General features: G+C 40.4%; 1 long non-coding RNA gene across 1 annotated transcript; it reads left to right on the forward strand.

Moving 5' to 3' along the window:
* The first annotated feature begins 5,496 nt into the window (after positions 1 to 5,496).
* Positions 5,497 to 12,994, forward strand: LOC309719331. The gene is made up of 3 exons (XR_014280229.1): positions 5,497 to 5,511; positions 5,701 to 5,735; positions 12,944 to 12,994. It is a non-coding gene; the product is annotated as an uncharacterized lncRNA (long non-coding RNA).
* Positions 12,995 to 13,289: the final 295 nt, after the last annotated feature.

Consider the following 13,289-nt stretch of genomic DNA (forward strand, 5'->3'; position numbering starts at 1 on the left):
TGTTCAGTTTGCATCATCTGTGTGTAAATTAAAGTCATCAAAGTTTGTATACGTTCTGTTGCTTTGGTCCTGAGGCAAACAGGACACATGAAATAGGCTGACAAGTTCCACATGAGCAGTTTGGTTCATCCACACTGTGAACAGTAACTTAAATAAATGACTAAATAAACAGAAGTGAAGCTAGACAAACAGATGATGACCTTTGACTTCTTTGTTTCTCTGATACAGAGACTACTCTTATTGTCTACAGTGCCAATAAGAAGTATTTTTCCCCTTCCCGATTTATGTTTTTTTGCATATTTGTCATACTTACTTATACCTCCGTCCTCCGATGTGGAAAAGTAATTGCCTCCTTTGTGGGTTTTCTTTTTTTTTTTGGTCCGCAGCGGTTTTCACCTTGGAACCCTCCCATGGATGCTACTTTTGCCCACTCTTTTTCTTACTGTTGAACACTGACCTTAACTGAGGTAAGTGTGGCCTGCAGTTCTTTAAATTTTGTTCTTTTGTGGCCTCCTGGAGGAGTTATTGACACACATTTGAAGTAGGTTTTCTCCATTTGTGGATAATGTCTTTCATCATGGTTCACTGGAGTCTTAGAAACAGCATCATGCCAGATGTCACTGACTTAGTTTCTCATCTAGTCGTGAATTTCTTCAGATCGTAGCATGAAGTGTTGCTTATTCATCATTTAGCGTACTTCACTCAGACAAGTTTTCTTTAAATGCTTTCTTGATTCAACAGGTCTGGTAAAATCTGCATTTTGTATTTACTCCTGTTATTGTGAAATATGTTTTCACAGCACTGTAACTATGACAACACTGACAGTATCTATCAATGAAGAGTTGCTTTTAATAGCTTTAATCAACTTCCTTTCATTATCTACATTAGCAGCTTTCCCAAATCCCTCCTGTAACCCAACAGAACACTTCAGAATATATTTAACTAGTGTTTAATTCCTGTGAATTGATCATTTAATGCAAGCCACTGACAGTTCCTGACAACTGATCATTTACCGTCCAAGCTTAAATTGAATACATTTCAGAAGCTCGGCTCGATGGAAGTGACTCTAAAGATGAAAATGGACTGCATCTATGGTATTACTATGTTAGATAGGCGAACACGCTTTCTGTGCATCTTGTCAAAAGTAATTCAGCTGAGCTCTAAAGACTACATAGCTTCAGACTCAACATCTTTTGCAGTGTATCAAAGGTCCTGAGAACTATCGTAGGCTGTCCTGCATACTGCAGGGCCAGGGCACACAAAGGGCATTCACACCTTGTTAAGTTTTACAACTTGTGCATTTGTTGGTCCCAGGATCTATTGCCCCTATGACTTGGTGTCTGCCTGAAGTGACCTTCTATGTCAACCTAGGTGATGGAGAAATTTAGGGTCTTCTCTAATCAGTGTGAACACACCTTTGGGTTTATATGGCTTGTTGGAAAACACTCTACAAACTAGGCTTAGTGAGACTGTCCTTCGAGACAAGCCAGTCTATCATGAGTTCAAAACATTCTTGTACATCGAAATGCATAACCTCGATTGGCAAAATGTCAGAAGTAAAAATGAAAATAAAAATAGGACACAATTATCTTCATTTAACTGATAAAAATTTTTTTTTAAATCAGCTCATATCAAATAATATGATAAATGGTTGTGATTTCCAGGACCTCAAGGCACACAGTATGGACAAAAAAACATTCACCAAGATAAAGCCAAGTTACCTGCAGCACATATTCCATTGCTGCTGTATTGCTGCTTATCACCTTTTGAAAACAGTGAAGATCCGTGTTGTTCTCAGATGAGATGAGAAGACAGATGTCTCAGACCCTTTTCGATATAAATGTAAACATAGTGCTTGCTTTCTGTTTCTTTAAATCCGTTACTTTCTTACATTTGTTTGTTTTTACAGTGTCACAACATTTTGTGAAAAAGCAATGAATACAATCTTAACATTGCACATTAAATGACCAAACCCCACAGAAATCCTGGTCTACCCGTTAAAGTGTGTGCTGTGATAGAAGCAAAATGATGCTCTCTTAGATATTCCTACTGCGATCTGTTCTCAACTACAGTAACTGCTGCTAAAATTACAGAACAATCCTCTAATCCCAGTTCAACTAACTGGTTATTATTATTAAACATTGGGCACAAATTGTATGAACCCTGAATTTGTGTTTGTGTGTGTAGGAATTCTTTGTCACATTTAGATATTCGTGGTTTTTACAGGCGTGTTCCTCGTGTGTTTTCTTCTTGTGCAGCGCTCCAAGGACTTTGTTGTCGTTGTAGCTTGCATGGATTGCTTCACTCTTGCTTTGAGAATTTTTTCGCTTCTTACCTGTGCATGACAGACTGCTGTAAACTGCATGAAGGAATGCCTATTGAGGTGATTAAAGAGCAGAAAGCAGGTGATATTTAAGAGTGGGGGTTTGGGAGGGGATGTGGTATGTGAGGATGGACTTCTTGAAACAGAGGGAAAAGAGGGGTGGAGGGGTGAAATCTCAGCCATGTTAGGAGGTGAAAGTATGAGGCTCAAACCACTGTAATTCTATAGCTTAGTTCCATCCTTTCACATGCACGGCCTACTGTTATTTGTGTTAGTCATCACTCACAAATACTACAGTCAGGAAGAGTATCCTGGACAATCTGGCCTCTGTGAAAAAGCAAGTGCGTTGAGAAGAGCTGCAGTGAAGGATTCAGAGGCGAGTCTGTTGAGGATCAGGATCTCTACCTTGTTCACCTGAAGAAGAAAAAAGTCAAAGATGAAAAAACCTACTATAATACTGATTTTTTTCATGTTCTCAGACTTTTGAGGGTGGGTAGGGATAAGAGGTAGACTGGAGGCACCTGAAACAGTGTTGTACCCACCTTTTCAATATGAATGACTTCTCTTGTCAGGACTGAATGTGGGATTAAATCTTTTGAGCATACCCACTTTGCAGAAGCTGGATGTGAAATAAAGGCAGCTATTGTGTGACACTGGCTCTCCCCCAGGGCTCTCACAGCTCCCCATCCTTCCCAGCCTCACCTCACATACTGAACCGGCAATTAGACGGTCAAATCAAAACCCTGGCACTCAGGGCTAATTGTTTCTAACATGCCTTTGTAAAGTGTCATGTTGTTTCCCATTCAAGACAGCTTCCCTGCCTCCTTGTGTGTCAGATAGGGGAGGGCAATGCTCCAGCCGGGAGATAAGCCGCAGGCTTTTTTTAATGCCCCAAAATAGACTTAATTTTTACCCTCCTTTCACGGTTCAGGTGCACTTGAGCATTGAGATGGTCAGAATTTGCAGTGGGTGGGTTAGTCTGATGGATACAGTACCCTGCAGGACATCAATTATTGGTAGCTTCTGGAATGTCTTTAAAAGAGAGCATGTGTGAGGGTCCAGCATTTTTCTTCTATTCTGCAATTTTTTTGAGAGTGAGGGCTAAAACGACTATCAGGACATGAAATGCATTACTTTTGAAAGTGTAGCTGTTAGATCTAATCGTAGAGCAGCTTCATTCACTTTGGCTTTGTTCTTACAGGTGTTGGGGTTTTCTACACTCAAAAGCCGCTGCTATGGCATGTAATGTTAAGCACCATAAAAGGTATTTATTGGAACTGGAAATACATTCAGATTTCTAATGAGAATTTTAGCCACTTGGGGGCAGCAGCCAACACACGCATATAACACTGTCGCTTTGTTTTAGGATAAAAATGCTTGCAAATATTTGTCTGCTAGTGTCTAGCAGCAGTCAGCAGGCTGAAAACTGAAACCAACACAGTGATCCAGGAGGTAGAGATGGACCAGTTAGAAGGTCGGTGGTCGACTCAGCCACCTGAGATGACCAATAGGTAGCTCAGGTGGTAGAGCAGGTCACCTACTATCTGGAAGTTTGGTGGTTTGGTCCCAGCCTGCAATGAATGCATTTAAAACAGCATAAGAAAAAGGTGCTTGTTTGAATGAGGCAAGTTTAAAGTGCTTTGAGTGCTCAGAGTCGTAAAGTGCAATGCAAGAACCAGTCCATCTACCACTCCCCAGTGATTTTAGTCTTGGGCAAGATACCGAACCCCAACTTGTACCCACACACAAAGTATTACTGTGTGCATTGAACAAAAGCAGAGGACTTTGCTTTGACATTACTTGAAAAAACTAATCGGATTACAGTAACGCGTTACTTCCATCTCTGCTGTCTACAAAGCTGGGTTAAAGACAGGAATGTACAATCGTGTTGGTTTTTATTCAGATCAGAGATTCCCAGATTATACAGATCACACTGCCACTGCTGTAGTTCAAAGTTTGTCGAACCTCCCAGTCCCCCACTGCGGCCCTAAGCAGCTGTCTGCTTTACCTGGTAGCAAGCAGCGCTCGACATGGATGAATGGTCGACAAGTGGGCTAGCACAGAGAAGGGAGGGACAGTGGAGTTCACAAGGAAGAGGAGAAGCATAAAAGAAACATCAAAGGTAAAGAAATAAAGATGAAAAGTGCAGATAGCAGCTTCATTGTTTTTCACACTCATTTTTATTTCCACTCTTTGTGTGTTATAACGTTGCTCTTCTCGACAGTTGGCCGAGAAGACCAACAAAAGAACAAGCAAGAGTAGCCCATAGTCATAGTAGACGGACTGTCTGCAGTTCCCGATGGTCTGTCCTCACACTGCAAATGGAGAATGATGCTCAGGCCTTCAGGATGCTGGGCGACTTCCCATGATGCACCAGGAACTTCTCCTTCACTCCCCTCTCTCCCCTATGTGTGTAAATGTTACTATTACATGTGTGTATTCACTGACACAGATGTGAAAATGTGCTACAAAAATGAAATTAAACTAAATTACACAACAAAACTTCTTTTGACAGCCAGAGAATCGGCTGGCCATTAGACCTCAAACATTTGCACAATGTTTTCCCTTTTAAAGAAGCACCACAAGAGAAAAAACTTTTTGATATTATCAGTTGATAATCACGCAAATATTTCACAAAGTAGGAGTGGTGAGCCACAGCTGCCAATATAAAAAATACACAAAAAACGAAACAATAGATTTACAGAAACAGGCAAATAAGTGGCTTAATGAGTGTGGCCCGTGTGCTGCTTCTCATCTTTGTTCAAATAATAAAAGGCAATAAACCTCTTGAACATTTTACTGCTATGCTTTCAGGTAGAATGAAAGCTTACACTCTCTTTCCCAACAGCCATGAGAGATTAGAAGTCGTGCTTGCACATCTTCTTCTTTGGTGTAAAAGAAAAACATTGTGAGGAGTGGGTGTCTAACTCTTTTTGTCTTTGACTGACCTTCTGTCTGCACCTAACCAGCCCCGAGAGCAGGGAGCTGCTTCTGTTTTAATTGGAGTGTGACTGGAAATATACAGGGAGCTGTGGGGGAGGGAGGCTGTAGGAGGGTGATGCTTGTCCATCAATGCCCCCCACACATACACACACAGACACACACTCCCTGCTGTGGACCCCTGTGTCTGCTGCCCAGCCTGTCAACCTGAGAGACGGGAAGGAGGGAGAGGGGACTGGAGTGCTGAAGTAAGGTATAGGCAGACATTTTCTCAGGAATGCTGGGAGCTATCAGAAGTGACATGTAACCATATCCCCTGTCAGATCTCAGACTTTATCTTTGCTCTGCTGTTGACTGCTCCTTCAGTATGCTGATGTATCCTGTCAGAACCTGAGAGCCTTGCATGGGAGCTGACCTTCCTCCTTCCATCTCTCCAGGAACGTTTTGATCAGGACTAGGTGAATAAAAACTTGTAAGTATCCCTGTAGCTTCATTATTTTGTCTCTGGAGATATTTAGAGGTATTCACTGGAAGTCTCATTAAAGCGTGATTTAGACTTCTATGTCGTAATTTGTGATTTAACCAGAAGCCCCTTTTAATCCTGTGCCATTACCTTCTGCGCCAGTCAGTCTTTGCTGCATTGACCTGACATGTAGTTACATTTCTGGAGAGGTGCACCTCAGCTTACTCAGATAGTTATGGTGCAAGGGTTAAAAGTCAGAATCAGGCCAAAGAGTGAAATGTTTCCTAATAAGCTAATTGCTGATTTAAAATATCAGAAATGTTAAAATATATTTGACAAATGACAAAAATAAAGAATGCTTGCAATACAAAACCCAAAGACAAATTCCCCATATATAAAAGGAGAAATACCTAACCCAGCCACGAGGGGTTAGTGCAGTTGGAGCACACTAGGAGTAAACCAGTGTACTCTTAGTGCTGGTCCCAAGCTAAGATAAATAGGGAGGTTTGCATCAGGAAGAGTATCAGGCATAAAAACTCTGTCAGAGCAAATGTGCAGGTCGTAAAGAACGATGTTTGGTTGGGGCACAGGTTAACAACCATATTAACCTGTTTGCCAACCACCTATGGTGCTGTTGGGCAACAGGTTGCCGGTGGAAACTGTGCTACTGTTGGCTGAAAATAAAGGAAGAGCAAAGGGGGAAGGCACGTTTGGAGACACTGAGGAAGAAGGAAATACAGGGGTGAGGTGGTGAACATGGCGGCTTTAAATGTTTAAAATTTAAAGCATTAGAAAAAAAATAATCTCACAGACGTAACATTATGTAGCATTGTGTGCTTCATCTTCATCTCCAACCTTCCTTTCTTATCAAAAAGTCTTGAAAGAGTAGTCGTACAACAGCTAACTGATCATCTGCAGAGGAGTGGGTCATTTGAAGAGTTTCAGTAAATGGAGAGTCACCTTCAAACACTAAGGTTATTTATGGAGTTCCACAGGGTTCTGTGCTTGGACCAATTCTGTTGTCATGCTTTCTGTATCATTACAAGGCATAGCATACAGGTTCACTCATATGTAAGATAACACACCAATTAGTTAAACTGTCTTCTTATCTTATCTTAATGACTTTATAGTACCATATCACCCCATTAGAGCTCTCTGCTCTCAGACTGTGGACTTGAGGTTCCTATAGCATTGAGGTTCCTGCCTCCCTTAGTAGAATGAGAGGCAGAGCCTTCAGCTTTCACACCCCTGTTCTGTGGAACCAGCTTCCAGTTTGGATTTGGGCGACTTATAAGATTAGGCTTAAAACTTTACTTTATGATAAAGCATATAGTTGGCGCTGGATCAGGTGAATCCTCCCCTAGTTGCGCTGCAATAGGTGCAGGCTGCTGGGCGATTCCCATGATGCCTTGACTGTTTCTCCTTCAGTCACCTTTCTCACTCACTATGTGTTTATACACCTCTCTCTATTGAATTTTTAGTTATTAATAATCTCTGGCTCTATTCTACAACATGTCTTAGTCCTGTTTTCCACCCCTTACCCACAGACAGTTGTGGCAGATGGTCGCCCCTCCCTGAGCCTGGTTCTGCTGGAGGTTTCTTCCTGTTTTTTTGTATTAATGTAGGGTCTTTACTTTACAATGTGAAGCACCTTGGGGTAACTGTTGTTTTGATTTGGCTCTGTATAAATAAAATTGAATCGAACTAAAAAATGCTGGGACACTGACTGGTAAAGGATGCTAAGGATAGGGTGAAATGGAGAAGAAAAACTCAATCAATTGAACATTTTTGTCACTGCGATCTGGGTTTTTATCTGCCACCACCATCAGGTTAACATTTACATTTGTTTTGGTTTGATCTATGACCAGGTGGCAGTGTTGAGTGCTAATTAGCTAACTAAAACATGTTAGCATGGTAACTAAGACATAAAGGCGTTAAAGATTCTTGCTGGATAGTTTCTTTATCCATGTATTACCTGTGTGCGTTACCTACAGTAGATATTTGGTATACCCTCATTTTGGAGAAACTATAGGAGTAACTGGAAAGTAAGCAATGTATTGCTTCAAATGAAGTCAGAAAAACTTCTACTGAACAAAACAAAATAAAAGAAACAACCAAAACAGTTTGCTTAAAAGGGGAGAAAGTATTTGCAGTATTTGAAGCATTTTCATTCCTGTACCTTTCAATTGGAGAGATTTTTGCCAATGGAAAATTGAACTATTACACAACTCTTTCTCTTCCACGCCATCAGACTCCACTGATGTAAAAAGCAAAACTGTAACTTTTGTCATTGTAGAACACTAAAAGTGCTGGTTTACCATTTCACAGTTTTGCTGTTTAACATTTCTGTTTGGGTGCAAAACGCCCTTTAAAACAGTGAAGTCACATAAACTTAGGTCCATGTTCTGTACATTGACTATGGAGAAGTTGTTTTATGCTTAGGTGTGAATTACTGTGTGTTTGGGGACAGATGTGTCGGTGCCAGTGATAGAAATAAATCAAATGTTGGGCCTTTTCCCTGCTTTTGCTGTGGTGAGTTGTTTTAGATTTTTTTCAGAGGCAAACATATTTGTCCCTCAGGTTTTTCCACTACTTTGTACATTCCCTTATGTCCATTTCAAAAATGTCAGCAATCTCCCTCCAGGAATCTCCTGATATTCATGAGTCGTTATGTTAAGGCAATAATTATTATTCTTTATGCTGGGGTGATGATTAATATTATCTTACTGTTAAATTTTAAAAACTCCAACAAAAAAAGTAGCCAGAAATACACAAGAAGAAGGCATAGCAATAATTGTGGGCTATGTTGACCTGATGTGAAATACATTCCTCAGGAGGTGCACACCAGCTTACATCGTATGGTACGAAGCAGGGTTCAGAGGGGTTTGCAGTTACCCTGCAGGTTACATATGGATTTCCAACTGAAGCGTAAATCAGGCATTAGAAAGCACCACTGTTCTTAAGTACAAAAAGAAAAAAAAAAGAATTCGATTGAAAAATAGTAGATTTCGTTTGTGCTAATGGTCTTTCAGTACTTAATAAATCTGGGTAATATAATATTTCTTCCTGAACATTTTAATTTTTTTAATTGTTTAAGTGGAAACATTTAATGTTTACCTAAAAAAAGAGCTCTAGTACAGAGTAATTAGAAAGCTGTTGTTTATTTCATAATACTATGCTAATACCCGTTTGAGGGTTCACAACCATCATCCAATTAGGTCATGCACCCATGACCCAACTGAATGTGCTAATGGAATTACTGCAAACGTCTTTGACCCCCACAGTCGTTTACCTTCCACTCAACCAAACAAGATCAAACGTTGTTATCAGAGCACCCTTTGAATAAGACCACTTGGCCATCAGCAAGTGAGATCCAGCTTCTGATTGCAGTAATGCCACTAAGTTAGGGCTTAATGGAGACAATTAATAGCTGATATGGGAGGTTAACACTCACAATTGCAGCCACACTGATAGATCCTGTAGGGACTTGCTTAGGGCTTGATCCAGGAGAAGAAAAAAGAGACACACTTGTGTGGGTTTTTTTGAAGTGTTTAAGTGCTGTTCTCTTAGAGAGATCCCTCCAAGACCACCTGACCGTATCCCCTCCTGCATAATGACGTGCTTATTGATACTCACTGGTGTTACTAAGCTAGTTTTCTGAGCATTTTAGACATTTCACTGAGCATAGTTTAGACGGGGTTACCCTGACGTTAAATATTATGATCTCTCTCCTTTTTAATTCTGTCAGACCTGCAGAAAAGCAATGTAATTCCTAAATGTGTGAAAAAGATATGAAAAATAACTTAAGACTCATTTTCTTCAGTGTAAATATGTCTTAATGTACAAGCTATAAACAAATGCGTCAATAATGTGTTGCACAGTTTAATTCTCTGCACCACACTAAATTTTAAATCAAACAATAAATATATGATTGGAGTGCAGACTTTCAGCTTTAACTCAAGGGGCTTATTAAACCTTTGCATTAACAGCTGTTTTTTAGTGCCTTAGAGGTACAAAATTAACTGGAGAAATTAACATAATTTTAATGATAATGATGGTATTTAATACTTGGATGAAAATCCTTTGCAGTCAATGACTACTTGAAGTCTGGAACCTATGGACACCATCATATGTTCCCTTGAGATACTCTACCAGATACTAAACTCTATTTAGTTTTGCATTCATTAGTTGACAAGCGTGCTTTTTGAGTTGACAGGTGACTGAATTGACCTTAGAAAAATAACCCACCTCTTTGCAGTTAGAAACAAACTCATTTTTTTTGTTTTGCACTCATTTGGTCATTTGCACTGTGAAGCATTGCTTGATCAGTGTCAGCGAGTATAAGCCTTTATGCTTTAGTGTTAACTCTGCTACCTCAGTCGGCAATTACATCATCAATAAACACCAGTGTTCCTGTTATGGTATGTGCCTAACCTAACCCAACTTGGTGAAGTTGTTTTCTTAACTGTGCAAACAGTTTTATCGTCATTCACACATGTTGTTCAGCTATGGCATGAAACTGTTTGCCAGTTAATTGATTAACTTCTTGAAATTGGGCGACCATGTATAAAAGCTGCTGCAATTCCTAAACAGTTATTGTAAAACTAAAAAAATGTATAATAATAACTATTTTATAATAATTGAAAAAGGCCGTTTCAAATCATAATATGTGGCACAATTAATTGAAGTTTAAATCAGTATTAATTACTGATTAATACTGATTCTCAACAGGAGAGAAGGCTGATAGCTGTAGCCTCTGGTCCTCGGTCTGTGGCCCAGCATGCTAGTTACTTCCTGTTTTATTTTGAAATCCCCTTGTGTTGTGTTTGTTATGTTTAGTTTTGCTTCCTCTGTTTTTAGTCTGACCTAGTTCACCTGTGCCTTGTTTTCCCCAGCTATGTACCATCTCCCTAAATACCTCATGTCTGTTAAGTCCTCCGTTTCCTTTGTTTTTGTTACGTCTCACTGTCTTTTCCTTCACGCTGTGTGCTCTTTTTTTCCCTTGTCCCTCATTCCCAGCTTTGCCTTTATTTTGTATCTTGCTCTAAGTCTGTCAAGTTCAGCATTAAAGCTATTTTCGCTACGTTCATGTCAGTGTCCTGCATTTGGCTCCTTTCTCAGCCTGCCACACTGTGAACCTTGACAAAGGCTGTTGGGACTGAGAGTTTTAGGGCAATCGAGTCATAAAGAATTACAGTAGTACAGCTTAAGGACAATGCATAGATATTTCTATTGTTGACAATATAGACAGAAAGATAATAAAAATGTAAACAAAGAAAGTCCTAGACATTTGTTTCATGAGGCTGGAAGTACAAATACTTTGTTACTGTATCGAAGTAAAGTTTTCAGGTAGCTGTTTTTTAATTGAGTTTAGATTTTTCTGAATTCTTTTTACTTTTTCTCTTTTACGTTTCACTCAAATATTCATACTTTCAACATTTTTAAAGCTGTTGTGGTCCTGGGTTGGTGACCCAGTGTTTTGTGTTTTTATTCATCTTGGTTTATGGTTCTGTATTTCTGGCTCTCTGGTTCTTCTTTGTTTCTAGTTCTTGGGTTTTGTTCCTTTGCCCCTCATGTTTAGTGTAGGTTTAGTTCTGTCTTCATGTTTATTTTCTTGTTCCCCAGTCAGTCGTGTCTCCTATCTCTGTGCTCCAAGTTCCCTCTGTTCAGTGTCAAGTCCAAGCCTCTGTGCCTGTCGTGTTTCCTGTTTTATTTTGATAGTCTCTGTCCTGTGTGCAGTGTGTCTGATTTTGCTTCTCTTGTCTTGTTAGGTCTGATTTGTCCCAGCTGTGTTACTGTTCCCATCCTCTCGTTGTCCTGCTTGTGTATTTAAGTCCTGTGTTTCTCTTCAATAGTTTTTGCATCGTACCCTCTCCGTGCTGTGTGTTTCTTCCATGCTCTTTGTATTTTCTAGTTCTCTCTCCGAGTTTAGTTCCCTAGTTTTCATGTTTCTGGTTTAGTTCTCATGTTTTCATTGTGGAGTTTTTTCCAGCAAATAAAGCTGCCGTTTTAAGTTTACTTCCTCTAGTGTGTTGAGCCCTGCATTTAAGTACACAGCACACACGACAAAACAGGCTTATTACATTTAGGTTCATCCATAGCTTACACTCTGGGGCCAACTCTGAAGTGGCTCAGAACAAGTACAGATGTCCTTAAGTTGTGGTTATGGTACTTGAGCCTCATATCACTGCTACTACCCTGCATTAGCAGTTCTCTCACCTCTTGACTGAAGTAACACAAGACCTTGTTTGCTGAAGTCATATATGTATAGAACTCGTGACTGATGGCATTCTGAGAGAGCCTATGCATTTTGTCTGCAAGAGCAAAGATAACAGGGCTGCAGAGTCTGCATAGGCTCTCGTTGGCTCTGAAGTTGTCATGGAGGGTAAAATACAGCCTGTAGAAGCCAGATGTGAGGAGAGATTAACAAAGGTTGATGACAGACCTCATGGAGGCTACAGTCAGGGAAAAGTGTGTCATTCTGTTACAGTATAGAGGACCCAACTGCAGACACGGAGATGAACTAAAGAAACAAAAAACAAACCTTTATTTGAGCTAAAAATAGGCTCAAAAAAGTAGGCTCTATGATGCCTTGGATAGGAGGGTAGAAGAGGTATAATGAGGTATTTCCTCACGCTTGGACTATTGTAACTCACTGTTTATGTGTCTAAGCAAAGGTTCTCTGGATCGTCTGCAGGTTGTGCAAAACACTGCAGCTAGGCTTTTGACAAAATCCTCTAAGTATTCACATGTGACACCATTGCTATCTCAGCTACACTGGCTTCCTGTTGAATTTAGAGCCAATTTTAAGATCCTGGTCTTGACGTTTAGAGCCTTGCATGGACTGGCACCAGCCTACATCTCCGATCTGCTACAGCCTTATGTCCCTAGCAGGTCCCTGAGGTCATCTGATCAGGGCTTACTTGCTATAAAACAGACTAAGATGAGAACTAAGGGTGATAGAGCCTTTGCCACTGTGGCCCCGAGACTGTGGAACTCTCTTCCCCAAACCTTAAGAACTGTGGACTCAGTAGTTGTTTGTAAAAAAACAACTCAAAACTCACCTTTTAAAAACTGCTTTTGATTAATTTTTGCCTGTTTTATATTGTCTGTTTGACCTTTTATTATTTGTTATCTTGTGTGCAGCACTTTGTGACTCTGTCTAGAAAGGTGCTGTATAAATAAAACTTTATTTATTTATTTATTTATTTAATGAGGTCTTTCCAGAGGCGTGTCCAGCAACCACTGTCAGTGGAGGAGAAAACGGGAACCCTCAGGAGGCTGGCAGCAGTGAAGACAGAGCCCACCAGGAGGCCAGATAGAATGCCAGCAGTGAAGCAGCAGGACAGACAGAGATCGATGGCAGTCTACATGGAGGTCATAGCCACTTAAAAGGGAATTGTGTCATGGTATTGCAGGATATAGGACCAAGGAGGTTAGACCAGCAACAGAGGTACAGCTTCTATGGAGTACGGCTTTGAAGGAGGCCAAGAAAGGGCCAAAGATGGTGAGGCAGCCAGTGGCATGAATGGAAAAACCTGTGGGGGTGCTTAGGACCCACAA

This window comes from Aulonocara stuartgranti (genome assembly GCF_965226115.1).
Source record: "Aulonocara stuartgranti genome assembly, chromosome: 12".
Taxonomy (NCBI): domain Eukaryota; kingdom Metazoa; phylum Chordata; class Actinopteri; order Cichliformes; family Cichlidae; genus Aulonocara; species Aulonocara stuartgranti.